At 43.1% G+C, this 19,686-nt stretch overlaps 1 protein-coding gene across 6 annotated transcripts in view; it reads right to left on the reverse strand.

The window, feature by feature from the left end:
* Positions 1-19,686, reverse strand: part of SPOCK3 (SPARC/osteonectin, cwcv and kazal like domains proteoglycan 3) — a 577,544-nt gene that overhangs the window by 472,729 nt on the left and 85,129 nt on the right. The gene's annotated exons all lie outside the window — the stretch shown is intronic.

The following is a 19,686-nucleotide window of genomic DNA, read 5'->3' on the forward strand; positions in this document are numbered from 1 at the left end:
AAGTAATCTACTCTCACACTTACCCTTAACACACCGACAGGGGATCTGAGCAAAGTAATCTACTCTCACATCTACCCTTAACACACCAACAGGGAATCTGAGCAAAGTAATCTCTCACATCTACCCTTCATACACCGACGGGGAATCTGAGCAAAGTAATCTACTCTCACACTTACCCTTAACACACCAACAGGGGATCTGAGCAAAGTAATCTCTCACATCTACCCTTAATATACCGACGGGGGATCTGAGCAAAGTAATCTCTCACATCTACCCTTAATATACGGACGGGGGATCTGAGAAAAATGTTTTCAAAATGTGATTTCAATATAGTGAGATAAAAATTCAATCTTCTTCTTAAGATGAAATGTTTCTCACCATTTCTCTATCATGAACTAAGATAAAGTCATCTACAATTATCCAATGTTAAAAAAAGGATAATATCTAACACTCACTGATTAACAACAGTGCTAGATACTACACCAAACTCTTCAAAGGTATTTGATTTTATTCTCAACATATTTAGTTTTATTCTACAAACACCATGGGAGCAGTATCATTACCTCCATTCTACATATGATGAAACTGAGGTTCAGCGAGGTTAGATAATTGCCTTAGGCGACCAACTCACAGAGTATGTGTGGCCAAGGTCACCCTAAATGGGAGACCATCGTCTGACGACTAAAGGAAAGGCCACACCTCCCTGCCAGGCACTGCGGAATCACTCTCAGCAAAATGCGTGGCAATAAATGGAGTGTCCCCAAGACAGACAGCAGAACAGCACCAAGCCTCAATCTGAGATGTTCCTGCTTAGGAAATGTTAGATTATACAAATCAAAGAGGATTATTTTATTAGCCACTGCTGTCTCCCTATGTGACTATTTGAAGTCAAGTTAATCAAAATTAAATGAAATTTTAAAAATTCAGCCCCTCTGCCACACTTGCCATAACCACATGTGCCCTATAACTGAATATTGCTAGCAGCTACCATATAGGACAGTTCAGATATAGATCATTTTTACTGTCATAGAAAGTTTTGTTGGACAGCACTGCATACTACGTGCCATTTCATTAAAAGTCCTAGAGTCAGGAAGTGTGGTATGGGCTTTGGCTGTGTGACTTTAAATACCAGCAATGCTTTCCCTAACATACTTGATATCTATAACAAATCAGATGTGTGGCATCTGTTAGCATTCAAATGACACACAGTATCAGAACACAAAAAGAAACTTTTTTAAAACTAATCAACTAACAAATACAATTATGTTACTTAGCAATATTCAGATCAAAAGACATAATAGCCAAATTCAAATTAAGTGGAAAACATGACAAGATGTAACTGGGTTTCATGCAAAAACTAGAACCAGGACTGTAGTGATGGTCAGAACTTAGTCTTTCTTATTCTCACCTCCATGTTCCCTCCATTCCTGTTTCATGTCTATTTTCTGCCTCACGTCCCTGGATGTCAGTTGTTCTCTCTGTTAAGAATTAATTATGTATGGTATTTTATCATATGTTATGTTTTTCTTTTGTATTTTGATAATTTTTGTTTCAATAAAATTGGTTTCCTTTATAGTCCCAATTACTGTACTGTATTCATTTTAAGACAATTTTCCAGGAAGGGGTTCACAGACTTTACCAAAGAGATACTTGTCTCTCTCACGCACAGACACACAAAACGTTTATGAATACCTGCGTCTAGAAGGAGAACACAATCATATCCTCTCTGACCCAAACTAGAAAATTGCCAAGAAAAGTTCCAGAATTCAACAAAAATTGAAAATTTCTATCACTTCTGTAATACATCTTTTCTATAACTCAATCTTCATGTCCAAATACAGCCACAGATTTCAAGGGCATGGTTACAGAGTATCGATAAGTCCTGCACAACAGCAGGGCCAGAATCTGATCATGTGACGTTAATGAAATTACTGGCAAAGTTGTGACAACAATGGTGCACTTTCCAATCTCTACTGCTTCCTTCGCACTGATTAATTGTGATGGTGGGAGGAAAACAGTAGTTAATTATTCTAATGATCTGCCTTGAAATCAATTTAACCTAACATCTGCATTAAATCGTCCATCTAAGAAAGTATCTAACACCTTCACGTGAAATAAATAGTAAGTATGGTGATATTTTCTAAATTTATCTGAAGACTTTATGGATCTATTATTTTTAACATACAGAAGATAGAACAAAACTGTATTGTTCACTATTTTCACTAAAGTTAAAAGCTTGAAAGAAAACATAAAGCATGGGATATAGTAAAAATTGCTATGTAAAGCAACTCAAAATGCCTTTCCAAATCATTAAATTCCCCAAACTCCTAGAACAAACTTTTAACTCACTTGAGTTAGATCAATTTCACAGAATAAATTTTAAAACATCTATTAAGGGGTATTTAAAAGGAACTTTGTTAACAAGAGAATACAGAAAGGATGGAAAAGGTGAAAAAAAAGAAAAAGAAAAAAGAAAGGAAGCAGTGCAAAAACTACTGACTAAAATATTCAAACATATAATTTAGCCATGTAAAATAGAAATTTTATGAGAACTAAATATGCAATTTTAAATTCTCTAGTTGTGATATATAAAAAATAAACAAGGGAAATAAATTTTAATAAAATATTTTACTTAAGACAATTCAAAATATTATTGCAACTTTACTCAATATAAGTGGTGAGATATTTTACATTACTTTTAAATTCAGCCTGCAGTATTTTGTGTTCTGCTTTACATCTACAGCATAATCTTGATTTGTATAATGCACATCTGAAGTGCTCAATGACCACTCTGATACAAGACAGGTGGTGCCCCAGTCGACTCAGCCAAGCTGAGCTGGAGGACCTACCTCCTCAGCCCTGGCAGTGTTGGTGCAGCAGCAGCAGGCATTGGAACCTGCCGGCTAGAGGGTTTGGGGTGGGGGGCATAGGAGGCTCCAGTAAACAGAGGGATCAGACAACTGCTGGTGAAACACCAGCACCTTAGCTCTCCCTCCCCTTGTACTTCTTGCACTTTGAACAGAGAACCCCACCTTTTCTAGGCCTGGTCAATTTCATGTAAGTTTCGTAGGCCTGCATGAAAGGAATTATAGCCATTCATTAACTGAGTTCCAGCCCCCACTAAATGTAACAACTGAGTTCCAGCTGAATGTAACTTTAGAGACCCACACCCAACAAATAGAACAACTGAGTTCCAGCTAACTAACATGATGAGACTATATGTACATGCCTGAGCAGAGAGCTGGGAGAGAGACAGAGGGAGTAAGAGAGCTCTGTCCCCTACCTGGGTTCTCTCTGCCAGGAGCTTTGGCCTTTTGGTATGTTTTCCTTTTCCATAAATAAATCCTATCTTACCACTGATCTGTGGTCAGTGGGTTCATTCTTCTAATCACCAAGACCAAGAACCCTTGAAGACAAAACTCCGGTATCATATTTGGTGGCCCATACGGGGAAAGAAGATGATCTGTGGTAAGTAATGGGACTACTTACCTCTATCCTGATTTTCTCTAGTTATAATAATGGAGACTAATAATTTTGATGCCCATCAGCCAGCAAATGTGCATAGTGTGGCTGCTGACCTCCAGGTCACAGGCTAGAAGCTGCTGGGGAATGAACTTTCTAATTCCCCTTGGCTCCAGAAAGGAGCCAAAGGGAATGTTATAAGACTTTTGAAACTGTTCTGCAATGGGCAAGTTCCCATGCCATCTCCCAGCTCCCCCCTGCCCCCAGGGTCAATTCTGAGAAAAGGTTTCAGAATAAGGAAGCACTGAAAGTTCCCAAGTTAACAAAAACCTTGTAGTCCCTGGTGAACAAACAATAGTGGGAAATTTACTCAAGCTATTGATAATGGACAAAGTGGCACCCCAGCCAGCTCAGCTGAGCGGGGTCAGGGGACCTGTCGCCTCCATCTTGGCTACGACAGTTAGCAAAGGAACCAGCAGGCTAGAGCAAGCCTCTCCCACTGGAGGCTCCAGTAGCAAAAAAGACTGGACCTGAGCAGGAGAAAACACTGGCAATTCCTCCAGTGCATCCCTGATTGGTCCATTTTCAATCCTGCTCCTTTCAGCTCATTGGACAACTGCCCCTATATAAACCCCTGAGTACAGAGCCTAGGGGCAGATCATCACAGATCTTCAAGGGAGAGAGAGCAGGAGAGCAAAGACCTCAGCAGATCGCCACAGACCATCAAGGGAGAGAGAGCAGAAGAGGAAGAGCTGTAACACTTGGATCCTGCTCTGTAAGGAAATTTGGCTCTTTGTGAGAGCTGTAACACGTGCATCCTGCTCAGCAAGGAGGTTTGGCTCTTTGCAAGAGCTGTGACACTTGTATAAAACCTATCTATCCTGCTCTGCAAGGTTTGACTCTTTGTAAGAGCTGTAATACCTGTTAAATAAAACCTAACTTCCAGCCTGTGGTCCATTGATTCATTCATCAAATCGTTGAGACCAAGAGCCTGGAAATTCAATATCAAAAGTCTGGTATCACTATGTTTCTCAAGCTGTAACCATAGTTACCCAGGCTGTAATGCTGCCCTGAGCTAAATCTAACCACAACGTTTGGCTTCTGTCCTGGCCTGCTTACAAAAGGAGTATAAAAGACCACCTACCTCCCACTTTGAGACCACCTGTCTCTCAGAACAGCAGTCCCCTGTGCAGGTGCAAATAAATCACCAATTGATTGCATCTATGTGGGGTCTGAGTCTATCTTTCCAGATCACAGGGTTACAACAGTTCCATGTTTACTCCTTTTCTCTGGTTGAGAGCTGAGCAAGGAGATAGCACCCAGAGGCCCTGGTGATACAGGACAGGTGGTGCCCCAGCAAGCTCAGCCGAGTGGAGCTGGAGGACCTGCCGCCTCTGTCTTGGTGGTGTTGATGGTAGCTAATAGAGGAACCAGCAGGCTAGAGCATAGGCAAGCAGGGGGAGCTTCCCTCCCCCACCGGAGGCTCAAGTAGCCAAAGGGACGGGACATAAGCGAGGGAAGATACTGGCACCTCCTCTTCCTCCAGATCATCCCTGACTGGTCTATTTTCAAAACCTGCTCCTGATTGGTCTGTTTTCAGGACCCTAAAGCTTACTGGACAATTGCCCCTATATAAGCCCCTGAGCAGGGAGCCCAAGCGCAGACCTCCGGGACCTCCGAGAGAGAGAGAAAACAGGAGAGCAAGAGCTGTAACACTTGTATTACTGCTGATCATGCTCTGCAAGGAGGTCTGGCTCTTCATGAGAGTTGTAACACTCATTTAATAAAACGTAATCTACTGCTGATCTTGTGGTCCATTGCTTCATTCATTGAATCACTGAGACCAAGAACCTGAAAGTCTGGTATCAGATTTGGTGAGCCAGCCAGGAGAGAAGACCCAGCCAGGAGCAAAGACCAAGTTCCAGGAAAGACGGCTGAAAGAAGACATCTGTGATAAGTAATGAGACCGCTTACCTCTGTCCTATTTTTCTCTATCATGATCCTACTGGAGATTGCCCACCAGCCTGAAAATGTGCATAGTGTGGATGCTGACTTCCAAGTCACAGCAAGAGGAGCAAACTTTCTGATTCTCCTTCATTTCAGAAAGAAGGCAAAGGGAACCTGATCCTGTCCTCTGTTTATTCCTTTTCCCTGATCGAGAGCAGAGTAAGGAGGTAGCATCCAGAGGTTAATTCTGGTATTTTTCAGATGTTTTAAGTGTTTCAAATGGTATAGGTGTGTTGTAAGATCCTTTTTTTGCCTTGCATTGCAGAACTAAAATGAATTGGCTTTTTATGTGTCTGAGAAATAAAAGACTGAACTTCGTTAACTAGTCAACTCCAAACTAAGGGTGAAATGACTCCCCTGCGCAGTCTGTCTGGGCAACCAGAGGCCTGTGAGGGGAAGCCCGGAATGACTCCCCAAGGTGGGAATGGCCCTGAACTTTGGCTACCATTCATGACCCTGGGTATTTGATTTCTTCTGGTGTGGGGAAATTTAAAATAATTCTAGGATTCTCTAGAACTTCAGCTAAGTGCAACTAATTGTGATACAAAGTTTCAAAGTGTATCTCAACTCAGCCCTGATTTGTAACTTAATTTAGTTACCTTTGCCTTGATATATTTAACACCAAGCCTTGCTCAGGCCGGAAAGCCTATTTTCCTTTTTGTGACGGGGAATTTAGTCAAAGCTTGTATGGATTTTATAGGGTTAAAAGTGCAAACATCACACAACCATTTTCTCCAGGATGGGGCTTATCCCCACTTTGATTAATACTCTTGAGGCTAGTGGGGGAAGGAGCAGAAAGGGGCAGAATACATATATCAGGTGGGACCAAGGCTCCCTGGATCTGATTTCTCGGAGCTGTGCTGTGGGCTCGATATAAGCACAGGAGACCCAGTGGGCACAAAGCGCTACACTGGTAAGAGTGGCTCATTCCAGACAAGCACAGGGGCTAAGGAGGCCACTCTCCTCAGGTTTCTTCCCCAAACATTGGAGGGACGCTTCCTTTTGTTTGGTTGGAGGCTTCGTGGGTTGGTCAGAGAACGCTCTGGACAACTCAAGAATACGGGGTCGGATTGATTAAGATGCTGGCCATTTGTCCTTTCTCACAGATGGTAACATCTTCTCTCATCAAGAGAACACCCCACTGGGCTGTATCCTGGAGCCCTGGGACATGGGGACATGTTTGATCCCCAGGCACATAAAAAGGAATGTATGATTTTCTTCTGCACCCAGGCCTGGCCTCAGTATCAACTCTCCACTGGTGAACAATGGCCCCCAGGGGGTACTCTTAATTATAACACCATTTCCCAACTGGACGCATTTTGTAAACAAGAAGAAGAGTGGTCTGAGGTACCCTATGTGCAAGTGTTCTATACCCTCAGAAACAGACCCCACAATTGTGTGAGGCCTGTAAAGAACTCTTAAGGGAGACACCATTACATCTAGATCAAACCCACCATCTGCTTCTCCCACACCCTCCTACATGTGTTCAGAAAGCCCCAGGAGAGAGACTGTTAAGAGTTTTTCTGCTCCTGCAGGGGCCCCCAGAAGGCAACCATATCCTTCTTTATGTCCCTTAGTTGAGACTGCTAGGGGTGAAAGGGGAACTGCACGAGTATACACACCGTTTTCTTTTAACAGATTTAAAGCAAATTAAAGTCAATTTAGGAAAATTTTCTGATCACCCTGATAAGTACATAGATGTTCTCCAGGGGTTAGGACAGCTTTGACCTCACTTGGAGAGACATAATGTTATTACTAGATTAGACGTTAAAGTTTAATGAAAAGAATGAAGTCCTGGATGAAGCAAGGAAATGGGGAGATTTATGTCCAATACTGATGGCGGAATGTCTCCTGGGGAAAGGTACCCCACGGGAAGACAGGCAGTTCCCTTTCAAAACCCTGAATGGAACCCTGAAGGGGAAGGTGACTGGTCATGTAAACACTTCCTAACATGTATTCTAGAAGGTTTGCGCAGGTCCAAGAAAAAGCCTGTGAATTATGCCAAGTTATCAGCTATTTCCCAGGAGCAAAATGAGAATCCCTCCACCTTTCTTGAGCAGCTTAGGGAGGCAATGAGAAAACACACCCAATTGATACCCGATTCCATAGAGGCCCAAATTATTTTAAAAGATACATTTATCACTCAAGCAGCTCCAGACATTCAAAGAAAACTCCAGAAATTAGCTCTTGGCCCAGATCATAACCTGGAGAATCTTCCTAAAATGGCCACCGTGGTCTTTTATAACCAAGATCAAGAGAAAGAGGAGGAAAAAGAAAGAAGGGATCAAAAAAGAATGACAGCTGTAGTAATGGCCCTCCAATGCACGGCCACCTTTCAGGGGCAGAGGGAAGCTGGAGGAGGGAGAACAAATGCTTCCACTGTGGTGAGACTGGCCACTTCAAGAGAAACTGCCCCCAGCAGTACCGACGGATGGGCAAGCCAACAGGCCCCTGTCCAGACTGCAAGGGTAACCACTGGAGGATGACTTGCCCCCAGAGGCGAAGGCCTCCCAGGACAGTGGTCCCATCTGCACCCACACTGGACTGAGGGTGTCAGGGGAAGATTCTTATGGCTCCGGCTTGTGTCATCACCCCTTGGGAGCCCCAGGTTGGCCTTATAGTGGAGGGCCAGGAGATAGAGTTTCTCCTGGACACTGGAGCAACCTTTTCCGTACCTCTCTCTAACCCTGGTCTTTTATCCCACAAATCTGTAACTATACAGGAGGTGTCTGCAAAGCCCAATACCAAATTTTCTCTCAGCCTTTGAGCTGCAATTGGGATGGCTGGCTGTTCCCTCATGCCTGAAAGTCCTGCTCCCCCAAGACATACTAACTAAGACAGGAACAACCATTTATATGAATATGGGACAGGAACCTATATTATGTCTTCCCCTATTAGAGAAAGAAATTAACCCGGAGATGGGCTACTGAGGAAGAGGTGGGAAGAGCGAGATACTCAACCAGTCCTAATTATGTTCAAGAATCCCACCATTTATCTCAATCAAAAATAATATCCTCTAAAAACAGACATTAAGAATGGATTAATACCCATAATACAGAATCTCAAGTGACAGAACTTATTAGGACCTTGCAATAGTCCATGTAATACTCATATTCTAGGAGTGCCATAACCAAACAGAACCTAGAGGCTAGTCCAAGATCTCCGTATTATAAACAAAGCAGTCATTCTTCTGCACCCTGTAGTTCCCAATCCATACAGCTTATCTCATATCACTGAAACGGTTGCCTATTTTACAGTCTCAGACCTGAAAGATGCCTTGTTTTGCATTCCACGTCATGAACATTCCCAATACCTTTTTGCTTTTGAGGACCCTCTGACTCCAACACCCAGCTTACTTGGACTATGTTACCCCAAGGATTTAGGGACAGTCCTCACCTGTTTGGACAAGCCCTAGCCAAAGACTTAAGTCATACTCTTATTCAGTATGTAGATGACACTCTTTTGGGAACATCAGATGCAAAGGAATGCCACAAAGCTACATAGGCTCTCTTAAACTATCTAGCTGATTGTGGGTACAAAGTTTCTAAGGCTAAAGCCCAATTGTGTGTCCCCCAAGTTCACTATTTGGGTCTCCAGCTTTCACAGGGGAAAAGAGCCTTGGCACAGACAGAATAGAACCAATATTGGCTCACCCTAAACCTCGAACTCTCAGACAACTTCGAGGCTTCTTAGGGATTACAGGCTTTTGCAGATTCTGGATCCCAGGATATAGTAAAATAGCTAAACCACTTTATTCTTTAATTAAAAATGTTCAAAAAGAGGCCTAGTCACTTTAGAATGGGCACCAGAAGCAAATAAGGCATTCCAACAGTTAAAAACCGCTCTCTTATAGGCCCCGGCTTTAAGTCTTCCCACTGGACAACAATTTAATCTGTATATTATAAAACGTCTAACCTAACACAGTCCTACCTTGGCCTTTTACTAATTATAGTAATCAAATATATATTTTGCAGAAATCTCATCAAGCCACATCGCCCACAATAAAGATGGTTCCAGTCTAACACCTGATTCTATCACAGATCCCTGTATCACTCTTCCCTCCAGAGAAACCCTAACTGCCCCTTCTATCATCGCCCAATTCAGCATGAAGCAGTTAGATCAAGTCTTCGCCCTTTTTCCCTAACAGCAGTTAGAGCTTCTAAACTGGGCAAGGGAGGAATGATACAGGATAGATGGCACCCCGGCCAGCTCAGCCGAGCAGGGCTGGAGGACCTGCCGCCTCCATCTTGGCCGTGTTGGCGGCAGCTGGCGGAGGAACCAGCAGGCTGGAGCATAGGCAAGTAGGGGGAGCTTTCCTCTCCCACCAGAAGCTCCAGTAGCCAAATGGACTGGACCCAAGCAGGGGAAGACACTGGCACCTCCTCTTCCTCCAATGCATCCCTGATTGGTCTATTTTCAAAACCTCCTCCTGATTGGTGTGTTTTTAGGACCTGAAAGCTCAATGGACTACTGCCCCTATATAAGCCCGTGAGCAGAGAGCCCAGGCACAGACCTCTGAGAGAGAGAGAGCAGGAGAGCAAGATCTGTAACACTTGTACTGCTGATCCTGCTCTTCAAGGTTTGGCTCTTTGTGAGAGCTGTAACACTTGTATTACTGCTGATCCTGCTCTGCAAGGAGGTTCGGCTCTTTGTGAGAGCTGTTAACACTTGTTGAATAAAACCTAACGTACTGCTGATCTTGTGGTCCATCGCTTCATTCATCAAATTGCTGAGATCAAGAACCTGAAAGTTCAGTATAATTGGTATCTCCAGCAATGGTTCTGACCCCAGGACATAGCTGGGCCTTCAGAAACTATTGCTCTCCCATCTTTTACTGTCTTTTCTTCTCTTCCATGGTCCCAAATTTTTCCTATTTATCTCTATAGATGTCTTCTGGTTCTCTCTCCCCTTGATAATATATATGCTTTGTTTAAAGTTGGTAAAGGATTACTTGTGGATTTAATTTTATACTGGTTTATTCTGGTATTTTTCAGAAGTGTGTTTGAGATGTGTTAAGGGTGCTTCAAATGTTGCAGGGGTGTTTTAAGCTCCTTTTTATTGCTTTTCATTACAAAGTTAACTTCACTTGGCTTTTTCATAGGTCTGAGAAAAAAGGCTGAACCATGTTAACTACAAGTCAGCTCCAAACAAAGGGCAACTCCCTAAGGCAAGAGTGGCCCTAAAACCCCAGCTACAGTTCAGTCTCTTAAAGCAGGGGTCCTCAAACTTTTTAAACAGGGGGCCAAGTTCACTGTCCCTCAGACAGTTGAAGGGCCAGACTATAGTTTAAAAGCACAGGCAGCAGAAGCAAAAATACCCGGCAGGCCGGATAAATGTCCTCAGCAGGCCGCATGTGGCCCACGGGCTGTAGTTTGAGGACATCTGTCTTAAAGTAAGGCAACAAAGATGACCCTGTGTATTTGATTTCTTCTGGTTTATTGGTGTAGATGGGAAAGTTTAAAATACTTCCAGGTTTCTTTAAGACTTCCACTAATTGTAACTAATTGTACAAAAGTTTCAAAGTGTCTCTCAACTCTGATTGGTCACTGAGTTTAATTATTGTTGCCTTGCTAAACCTTTAGGAATGAAAGGGAGGTTGGGAAACAGCATTTAAAACCTGCTACCTGCTCATGACAGAAAGCCAATTTTCCTTTGTTACTGGGAATTTGGGAAAAGCTTGTAGAATTTATAAAAGGTTAAATGTGCAAGCACCACACAGCCATTTTCTCCAGGGTGAGGCTCATCCCCACTTTGACAATCTGGGACAGGTGTAGAAAGAGGCAGAATATGCATCAGGTGGGATCAGGCTCCCTGATACTTAATTTCTTGGGCTGTGCTGCTGACAAGTACTAAGCACAGGAGCACCAGCAGGTACAAAGTGCTACACCAGGAAGAGTGGCTAATTCCAGACGAGCACAGGAGCTGAACAGGCCACTCTCCTCAGGGATTCTTCACCACACATTGGAAGGACATGTCCTTTTGTTTGGCTGGAAGGCTTCTTGGGTCGGTCAGAGGACACTTTGACAAACCAGGAATTCAGGGTGGAATTGATTAAGAATGCTGCACATTTGTTCTTTCCCAAAGATGGGTAATGTTCTCTAAGAATACCCAGGTAACATTTTCTTGCCAAGAGAACTGTCATCAGGTAGGACCAGGCTACTAGATACCTGATATCTTGGCCTGTGCTGCTGGAACACCCTGCTGGCCTATGTTGGGACATGTTTGATCCTCAGGCTCTGAAAAAAGAATGTATGGTTTTCTTCTGCGCCCAGACCTGGCCTCAGTATCAACTCTCCACTGGTGAGCAACAGCTCCCAGAGGGTACTCTAAATTATGATACCATTTTTCAGTTAGATACTTTTTGTAAACAAGAAGGAAAGTGGTCTGAAGTGCCCTATGTGCAAGCTTTCTTTTCCCTGAGGGACAACCCCCAACTGTGTAAGACCTGTCAGATTTAGCAATCCTGGCTGTAGTAACTTCCCCAAATGGTCAGAGATTCCCGAGGGAGACGCTGTCACAATCTAGTTCAAGCCAACATCTACATCTCCTTCAACTTCCTCTGTACGTTCAGAAAACCCCAGGAGAGAGGCTGTCTCAAGAGTTTTTTCTTGACCTACTGGGACCCCCAGAAAGCAACCATATCCTACTTTATGTCCCTTGGTGGAGACTGTGGGTGGTGAGAGAAGTGTGCGAGTATACACTTCATTTTCTCTGACAGATTTAAAGCAAATTAAGGCTGATTTAGGAAATTTTTCTGATGATCCTGATAAGTACATACTTATTCTTCAAGGGTTAAGAAAAACTTTGACCTCTCTTGGAGAGATGCAATGTTACTACTAGATCAAACTTTAACTTTTAATGAAAAACAATGAAGTCTTAGGGGTGGTGCCTGTGGCTCAAAGGAGTAGGGCACTGGCCCCATATGCCAGAGGTGGCGGGTTCAAACCCAGCCCTGGCCAAAAAAAAAAAAATTGTCTTAGATGAAGCTAGAAAGTGGGGTGATTGTGGTTCAGGTCCAATACTGACAGCAGTATGTCTCCTGAAGAAAGGAACCTACCTACCTCAGAGGAAGACAGACAGTTCCCTTTGAGGATCCCAAATGGGACCCTGAGAAACAAGGTGACCCGTGGCATAAACATTTTCTAACATGTATCCTGGAAGGTTTGTGTGAATCCAAGAAAAAGCCTGTGAACTATTCCACATTGTCTACTGTTTACCAGGAGCAAAATGAGAGTCCCTCAGTCTTTCATGAGTGGCTTAGGAGGTGATGAAAAATACTCAGTTAACATCCAACTGCTTAGAGAGCCAAATTATTTTAAAAGATAAAATTATCATTTAAGCTGCCCCAGATACTAGAAGAAAATTCCAGAAACTGGCTCTAGGCCTGAATCATAACCTGCAGAATCTTCTTAAAACGGCCACAGCCATCTTTTATAACTGAGATCAGGAAGAAGAGGTAAAAGAGAGAAGGGATTAAAAGAAAAGGAATAGCAGCTCTAGTAATGGCACTCCAATAAACAGGCACCATTCAGGGGCAGAGGGAAGCCAGAGGAGCCAAGAACAAGTGCTTCCAATGTGGTCAGACTGGCCACTTCAGGAAAGATTGCTTACGGCAGAACCACCTGTCCGGCAAGCCACCAGGCCCCTGTCCAGAATACAAAGGTAACCACTGGAGGGTGGCCTGTCCAGAGGTGAAGGCCTCCTGAGACAGTGATCCCATCAATGCCCAAAATGGATTGAGGGTGCCCAGAGCAGATTCTCATGGCTCCAGCTTGTGTCATCACCCCTCAAGAGCCAAGGGTCTGCCTCATGGTGGACGGCCAGGAGACAGAATTTCTTCTGGACACTGGAACAACCTTTTTCTGTACTCCTCTCTAACCCTGGTAATTCATTTCCCAAATCTGTAACTATACCGGGGGTATCTAGAAAGCCAGTTACCATATTTTTCTCTCAGCCTTTAAGCTACATTTGGGGTGACAGGCTGTATTCTCATGCCTTCCTAATCATGCCAGAAAGTCCTGCTCCCCTTTTGGGGAGGGACATACTCACTAAAGCAGGAACAAACATTTATATGAATATGGGACAGGAACCTACACTATGCCTTCTCTATTAGAGACAGAAATTAACCCGAAAGTATGGGCTACCGAGGGACAGGTGGGAAGAGCAAAATATGCTCAACCAATCCAAATTAAGTTAAAAAATACCACCATCTATCCCAATCAAAAACAATATCCTCTAAAACAGGCATCCTCAAACTACAGCCCATGGGCCACATGCAGTCCACCGAGGACATTTATCTGGCCCACCAGGTGTTTTTGCCGCCGCTGCCTGTCCTGCTTAGTTGCTGCCTGCCCTTTTAAACTATAGTCTGGCCCTCCAGTGGTCTCAGGAACAGTGAACTGGCCCCCCTGTTTAAAAAGTCTGAGGACCCCTACTCTAAAACTGATGCTAAGAATGGGCTAATATCCAAATTATAGAATCTAAAGTGACAGAAATTAATGCTTTGCAATAGTCCATGTAACACTCCTATTCTAATAGACAAAATAGAAGTAGAATTTTGCTTTACCTACTGCAAGTCAATGGAAAATATTGGTCTTTTCATTTATGGCAGTGAAAGTACCTATCAAATGGCTAAAGCTCTCTTTAATGGAAAAAAAAACTTATTTTAAAAACATATAACAGATAACAAGGACTTGTGAGGCATGTCATAGAAACAATCCTTCAAATCACCATCTAGATCCCCCAGGTATACAGAGACAAGGTAAATATCCAGGTGAAGATTGGCAAATGGATTTCACTCACCTCCCCAAGGTACATGATATACAATATTTGCTGGTATTTGTAGATACTTTTACTAATTGGGTTGAGGCATTCCCTTGAAGGACAGAAAACATCCAGGAAGTGGTAAAGCCTTTAAGTACATGAGATTATCCCCAGGTTTGGACTGCTCAGGAGTTTGCAAAGTGATAAAAGACTAGCCTTCAAAGTAGCTTTTACACAGGGAATGTCTACAGCCCTTGGCATAAAATATCACCTACACTGTTCTTGGAAGCCCCAATCCTCTGGGAAAGTAGAAAAAATGAATGATAAAATCAAAGGACAGTTACAAAAGCTAACTCAAGGGACTCCTCTCCCTTGGACTAAATTGCTTTCCATTGTTCTCCTTAGAATAAGGAATTTACATCAAATTCGGTTGCAGCCCATTCGAATTATTATATGTAATACCCTTTTTAATTAACAATTTATTACTAGAGCAGGAGACTACAGAATTAGTAAAACATATCATCACTTTGATACCAGACAAAGTGGCACCCCAGCCAGCTCAGCTGAGCAAGGCTGGGGGACCTGCCATTTCCGTCTTGGCTGCAGCAGCCGGCAGAGGAACCAGCAGGCTGGAGCAAGCAGAGAGAGCTTTCCTCTCCCACCGGAGGCTCCAGTAGCAAAAAAGACTGGACCGAGCAGGGGGAAAACACTGGCGATTCCTCCAGTGCATCCCTGATTGGTCCATTTTCAATCCTGCTCCTGATTGGTCTATTTTCAAGAGAAAATAGATCAATCACCTCAGCTTTCAGCTCATTGGACAACTGCCCCTATATAAACCCCTGAGTAGAGCGCCTAGGGTCAGATCATTGCAGACCTTAGAGGGAGAGCGAGCAGGAGAGCAAAGACCTCAGCAGACTGCTGCAGACCATCAAGGGAGAGAGAGCAGAAAAGGAAGAGCTGTAACACTTGGATCCTGCTCTGCAAGGAAATTTGGCTCTTTGTAAGAGCTGTAACACTTACATCCTGCTCTGTAAGGAAGTTTGGCTCTTTGTAAGAGCTGTAACACTTACATCCTGCTCTGTAAGGAAGTTTGGCTCTTTGTAAGAGCTGTAACACTTGTATTCTGCCCTGTAAGGAGGTTTGGCTCTTTGTAAGAGCTGTGACACTTGTATAAAATCTATCTTACCCTGCTCTGAAAGGTTTCGCTCTTTGTAAGAGCTCTAATACCTGTTAAACAAAACCTAGCTTCCATCCTGTGGTCTTTCGATTTATTCATCGAATTGTCGAGACCAAGAGCCTGAAAATCCAATATCTAAAGTCCAATATCAACCTCTTTAGCTAAACTTCAACAAATCCTTAAAAGCCTCCCAACTACATTTTCACATTAAACACTAAAAAAGCTTTACTGTCCTGGAGATAGATAGGTATTCAATCTATCTTTCTAGTCATGATCAAAACTCTTCCCTCCAGTTCACCTTCCTTAACCCCAACTTGGGAAGGTCCCCTTTCTGTTATCTTGTCTTCTTCTACAACTGTTAAAGATGTGGGAATAGATTCCTGGACATCATTCACAAGTAAAATCCTGGAACCAATCATCTTCTACAGAAGCAGACCATGAAGAGAATTAACCACAGTCCATCTGCACTTGTGAGTCTAAAGAAAGTTTATTGTTTAGAAGACAGCAAGGAAAAAGTAAAAAAAAAAAAAAATATATATATATATATATAAAATGTATATATTTTTAAACGTCATTGACTTTGTTCTTCTAACCTGAGACGCTGTAATTAACCCCCTCCTCTCACTGTTCTACCCCTTGCCTTTTAATGTGCTCATCAGATTTGTCTTCAAGAAATGTCATCAAGCCACACACAGTAAAGATGGTTTTAGTCCAAGAACTGATTCTATCATGGACCCCTGGATTGCTTTCCCTCCAGAGAAACCCTCACTGCCCCCTCTATCATGGCCCAATTCAGCGTGAAGCAGTTAGAGTGAGTCTTTGCCCTTTTTCCCTAACAGCAGTTAGTTTCTACAGGGTGGCTCCCAGCCAGCTAAGGACCTACCTACCACCTTAGCTCTGGCCGTGTTGATACAGCGGCAACCAACAGCAGAATCAGTGGGTAGTAGGGGGGCCATAAGAAGCTCCAGTAACCGGAGGAGCCAGACAATTGTGGGGACACCTTATGCCTCCCTTCCCTTGTACTTCTGGCTGAAAAGGGAACCCCACCTTTTTTAGGCCTGGTCAAACTCATGTAAGTTTTCTAGGCCTGCATGAAAGGGATTGTAGCCATTCATTAACTGAGTTCCTGCAGCTAAATGTAACACACCTTAGTAACACCTGAGTTCCCTCTGAATGTAACTTTAGAAATTCACACCCACTAAATGTAACAGTTGAGTTCCAGCTAAATAACCCCACGTATAGGCGAAAGGCCTATATGCCTCTGGCCAAAAAAGCTATTTGAGAAAGAGCAGTGAAAAGACTTTGTGCAGGTATACTTGTGAGAAACTGAGGCAGAATCCCATATGGCCAGCTTGGTTGTGGGCATAAAACCCCCCTGACCTCAGGCTGACCTGGTTGGTTGTGGACATAAATGCCCCCTGACTTAAGGCCCACATGGGAGCAGAGGCTTGCAAACAAGTTTTCTGTATGTCTCAGGAATTGTTAGGAATAACTATGCCTGGCTTAAAGAAAGTAACTGCCTCCAAACGATGAGGCCAGTAGGGCAGGTATTCAATCTTTCTTTCCCAGAGCCTCAGGCTTCATCAGATAAGAACAAAGAAGTAATGGCTGACCACATGTTCTCCAGTAAATTATGTTAAAAGGATTATGTTAAGAGGATTATGTTGGACAAAGTAGTATCAGTTAATCTGTAGATCCTGAGATAGTCATAAAATGTTTATTCATAAGATGGATTATGGGTTGTAGTAAATATTAATGACGTCATTGTTGTACAGTGCACATGTGCAGAGCTGGCTATTTAAGCCAAGAGAAATTAAATTTGCCCCTTGCCATGAGAGAGTGGTGGCCCCTGGCTATGTGAGCCAGGAGAAAATGAAGAAATAGGCCACACACCATGATTGAGTGGTGGCCCCTTTATGTGCATACAATTTCACCTGCGGGTCTTATTCTCTGCTACATCATTTCTCCATGAGACATTAACAGCAACATTTCAGCGCAGGGAGCAGGTTGTTTTTCCTGAGGATAGCCTGGCCACCTTCTTCAGGGAGACACCTGAACTTCAACACTCCAGACAGAGACAGACAGGTGGACACCTAAGGTAAGCCATGGACGACTGAAACCAAAAAGGTAAACATTGCACTGGGTACGCGAGGTTCTGCAGCATAAATAAAGGGAAAATGGGTGATAATCATTCCTTGGAGGAACGAGGAAGGTAGGAAAAGCTCTTACAATAGCACGATGGGCAGTGCCTGTGGCTCTAAGGAGTAAGGCACCAGCCCCATATGCTGGAGGTGGCAGGTTCAAAACCAGCTACAGCCAAAAACTGAAAAAGAAGAAAAAAAAAAGAAGAAGAACACACCAAAAAGTAGAATTTATTAGTAGAGAGGTTTGGACTGCATATCATTTGATTACAGGCGCCTTAGAACCACTGCAGGCTAATTCTGATGCAGACAGTACTCCTGATGATTTGCCACCCCCCACCCCGACTACGGAGGAGGGTGCATGTGCTGAACAACCTATATATGATGTACCCTTAAAAAGTCCTGATGGGTTGGGCTGTTCCACACATTGCCCCCTGGGCAAGGACTCATCTGATCAAGAGCATAGTGAAACTGATTCTGACTGTACTATTACCAATGACTCTGATGCAGAAGACTTTAAGACCCTTAAAAAGTTATTTACAGAGGGCTTTTTCTCTATAGAAAAGAGGCTTCAGGAATTAGAAAAATGGCAGACTGGGCCTCCATCCACAGAAACTTTCAGGCCCCCTGCCACAGCTCCTCCTGCCGTGCCTAACTCTAAAACTACCCCAACCACTCCGCTAGTGTTCTATCCAGTCTGGCCTAACAATAATAGCCCTACTTTTGTTAAGAGAATTCATTTTAAGGTCAAGCCTGATACTTTTAATATTGTTCAGAATGCAGAAGCTTCTACTACCTCCAGAATAGGAAAGGAGGAATCCTTGGTCATGCCTGCAACCCAGGTGATTGATGCCCAAGGCAATGTTGCCATCAATTATACTGAAGTCCCGATTAAGATACTGAGAATTTTGAAAGACGTGGTTCATGCTTATGGGCCCAATTCGCCCTATGTGGTGGGAGTTTTATCTTCTTATAGTGGAAACCATCACTTAATTCCTTTAGATTTGAGACAATTTGGCTTGTACCACTTTGAGCCCAGGTAGGTATATTCAATTTAACTCCTGGTGGGCTGAAGAGGCAAAAGCACAAGCTCATAGAAACAGAGTTGCTAGTGGACTCACTTTTGAAGAACTGACAGGGACTAGACATTTTGAAGCTGTGAACACTCAGGCAGCTCTGATGCCTGAACAGATAATACAAGTAATGTCTGTATCAGAGCTTGGCAGCATTTAGATCAGAAAGTGGAAATTAAACAGTTTTTTACTAAAGTATTCCAAGAAAACAATGAGCCCTTCACTGATTTACCATTACTATCTGGTGTAGATTTGAGAAATGGAGACATCCCCCCCCCCCATGAAATTACCTACCATGTTTCCCCAAAAATAAGACACTGTCATATAGTCATTTTTTCTCAAGAAGATACACTAGGGCTTATTTTCAGGGGATGTCTTATTTTTTATTGAGAATAATACAACAATCTACATTCACTCAAATTCAGTTAAGTCATCTTCTTCTGGAACATCATCATAACTCTCCAGGCCCAGAATTCCATCCTGAATTTCTTGTGACTCCATTTCCTTTAGAACTATTGGCCCTAATTTTCATGTCCAACAATAGAGCCCTCAGTAAATGAGCAGCTCTTACCCATGTAACCTGCTCAGAGTGCATTGGTAACAACACTGTCAATGATTTTATTCCATGAATTCTTCACCCAAATCACAACCTCTTGAAGGTTAGGCTCCACAAAGTTTCCACACTGATTTCCTGTCATTCTATTTTTAATGCAGTCATTGATTTCCATACGCAAATGGTCTTTGAGTGGCTTGTTTATTGCAATATCAAGAGTCTTCAGATAGGCGGTCATTCCTGTGGGAATCATTATTTGATCTGTTTTTCTCTCTGCAAGGAACATCTTCATATTTTTAGCATGGTTAGTGCTGGCTGAATCTCAGACTAGCAGATCTCTTTGGCTACCTCACAAAAGAAGTGGCAGCATTGAATCAAGCCACTTCCTTATAACTGCTTGTGTGTACCAGGCTTTTTCTGTTTCAAGAACATAAATGCCAGAAACATGTTCAATCTTATCTTTTTTGCCCTTAGTGATGATAAGAGTTGTAGCTTTCTCTACATCCAGAC

Source organism: Otolemur garnettii, unplaced genomic scaffold (genome assembly GCF_000181295.1).
Source record: "Otolemur garnettii isolate 467f Iridium unplaced genomic scaffold, OtoGar3 scaffold00177, whole genome shotgun sequence".
NCBI classification, from domain to species: Eukaryota; Metazoa; Chordata; class Mammalia; order Primates; family Galagidae; genus Otolemur; species Otolemur garnettii.